General features: G+C 35.6%; 1 long non-coding RNA gene across 1 annotated transcript; it reads left to right on the forward strand.

Moving 5' to 3' along the window:
- Positions 1-1722: 1722 nt before the first annotated feature.
- On the forward strand, positions 1723-2433 carry LOC115562761 (uncharacterized). The gene is made up of 3 exons (XR_003980233.2): positions 1723-1861; positions 1930-2103; positions 2182-2433. It is a non-coding gene; the product is annotated as an uncharacterized LOC115562761 (long non-coding RNA).
- The last annotated feature ends 585 nt before the right edge of the window (positions 2434-3018 follow it).

The following is a 3018-nucleotide window of genomic DNA, read 5'->3' on the forward strand; positions in this document are numbered from 1 at the left end:
AATATACTCATTTTACTCCGTGAGTGAGCATAAAAATATGAAAGAGGAGAATTTCTCATCCGCATTTCCATAGTGGGGAAAACGGAAGAGAAGTGAGGAAAAGAGAAGAGAGCCCAACAAAACATTTGCATGGGTCGACATTTTCTGATTGTGTCTGAGTCCGAGGGCCTACTTGTTGTTCGTGCCTGTTATGCAATATTGCAGGCAGGGATGGAGAGTAGGCGCTGGCTGTGAACAATGGATATGCCACATGAATGAAATGTACATCCAAATCGGGCCAATCTCTAGAAAGTGGGCGCATAAACAGAGGCGAGGCTCGGTAACAGGCTACCATCGTATAAAAATGGGGAAAAGAAGTCGGGGAGTCGGTGAGTCGCGTCTGGCGCGTTGACTTGCTGTTGTGCCAATTTGGGCAGGGTTGCTGTCCTTGTTATACCCTCTAGGCCCAGCATATTTGGCATATTGATATTTGCACACGAATACTTGCACCAGCAATGTCTATTCGCCATCAGGTTTCCTCAGTTCTGGGTTATTTTCATTCCCGCCGTTTCCCTATCCATAGCCCATATAATATACAGGGTATAGTAGAGTTGCGCAGTTTCACCCATTTCTCATTGCAGTTGTATTGGTTGAAGGGCAGTAGCAGCAGCAGCAGCCGTCGCATAACAAATTTGTATATTTATGTATATTTCATGTTCTTTTCTTCTTCTTTTCCATTTTATTTATTTTGTTTTGTTTTTGTATTCGCTGTTGCAGTTGTTATGGAAAATAAATTGGCTGGGCTTATTTGATGCACAGGTTTGTGTCTACTTCAGTCTAAAATAACAAGGAAGTAGTCGAGTAACAAAAGACTGAGCGCCATTTAAGCCCATATAAACTAGGCATTCCATTTACATTTTTACAAAAGGAGTTAGCTAGTCGATAAGCCTCTCTGCGAGTCAAATGCAGTCCTGATAATAATTTCTGACCAATGGGCACTCACGTGACTATTCCAAATGCGCAGAAATAATAAGAATTGCATTCAATAGAGCTGCAGATTGAGCCTCATCACAACGAGACACTAGCTCTTGGCCTTGTATTCTACCCACTAAATTAAACCTCTCTGATCCTTAACGTCGGCCGACTTTATAATTGACCCCAAAAGAGCTTTATCTGAGCAGAGATTTGTTGGCATCTTGAGGACTTTTCATTTATGCCAACAAGATATTTCGGATTTCTCTATTGTTATTTTTCGTTCCTCCTCTCATGTCATGCGATTTTCAATTTCTTATTTCTTTTTGAGCAATTTGCTATTTTAGCAGGTCGGAGTTAGAGTCCTTCGGCTGGCTTTGATTTCGTTAAGCGTTTTTAGGAAAGCAAATTATCCATAGCTCGACGTGAGCAAACAAATTTCTACGCAATTCGATATTGAAAGACAGAAACAACAATTTAATACTATCTTCAATTAAAATATTAGTATGACTATATGATTTCGCTAGGACAGGGTAAATCAAACCTTTTTTTCTCATTGAATATAGTTTTATTTAGGTTTTTAATCAGTTCTTAAGTCTGACTAAATTAGAATTTAATAATAAAGTTGTCAAATAATATAATAATCCATAATCAGTAAAGTAAAGAAATTTTTTTTTTTGTAAGTTATAGATTACGAATATAGATATGGCCATATGTCACGAAAAATGTTAAGAACTGGCTAAAATTGATCTTTTTTTTATACAAATCAAAGCAAACAGTGTTATATGTTTCCAGCAAGAAAACGAGCTGGATAAAAAAAATTATTAGTTCTAACTTCATTGAAAAATGAATTCACTCAAAATTTCAGTATTTATTTACTTTGAATGTGCGCTTCTGTATTTGATTCCATGTAAAATGCAATATTTATATCTATAAAAAAAAAAAAAAAAACTAAATATCTAAGACTATATATTACAGATGTAAATGGAACCCTTCGATGTATTGATTGTCGAAATTATTTATATAATTGCAATGTTAGCAAAGATCTTTTGAACGCAGGACATAATGAAGGTAGTATAGTGGATTTACTACCAAATGAGAAACCAGATCGAACCTATAGGAATTGCATATTGCCCGGTAAAAAAGTATCTGGTAACTTGGCTTTTGTCTCCGCATTCACATTCTGATTGTGATTCTATGCAATGTATAAAAATGTTATATTTTATTTAGGGCCTCTCATCGGAACCGTGTGCTCTGCTACCAAAGATAGAACCTGTGGCGTATTAAGTTTTCGTAGACGTATCATTGTGAAAGGAAGGCAAGATCAATGTAAATATTGTGCTGCGCCTTGCAGATGCAAGTTTCATAACGGTGTAACATCGACTATTAAAAAGGACGGTAAAAAGATGTGTTTAAGCTTCTTTCTAATTTTGATGTTCATTAACAATCCGATTTTATACCATGTGAATTAAATTAATAAAAAATTAGTCAATTAAAAATTAGAGATTCAAAGATATCCTCTTCATAGAGGTACATACAAAGGATTTTATATAATAGTAACTAAAATAACAAATAAACGTTACGTTAACTAAAAAACTATTTCCACGAGAAGAAACCGAGATTGTCTAAAAGGAAAACAGAAGACTCGGCCAAAGGCACTAGAATCAAACCTGGTGGAACGAGCACGTTACCCACGAGGCATGTAGTATTTGTATCTATTTAAATTCAAAATTATATTACTTTACTAATCGCAATTAAAATTTGTATTATAATTGAACTCTCAGCTGGTGATTCGCGTGTAGATTTTATGCGTGGCGATGTTAGAATCTTGTTTATGCCCTATGCAAATGGTGAAGACGGGTATATTGGTTTTGATAACATATATGTATGTAACTGCGTCGTATTAAAAAGGATTATAAGTCATAAGTTGCACATGTCGCCAATATGTAAAAACCCCAAAATTTTTACAAATTTGTAGTATTGACTATACGATTTGATTGAGATCCGTTTAGTCGCTAGAAAGATAGTGGCAATTTACGTCAGGCCATGTGCACACACACCTTCAAG

The sequence above is a fragment of the Drosophila navojoa genome, chromosome 5 (genome assembly GCF_054131105.1).
Source record: "Drosophila navojoa isolate 15081-1374.11 chromosome 5, UAZ_NAV_1.0, whole genome shotgun sequence".
NCBI lineage: Eukaryota > Metazoa > Arthropoda > Insecta > Diptera > Drosophilidae > Drosophila > Drosophila navojoa.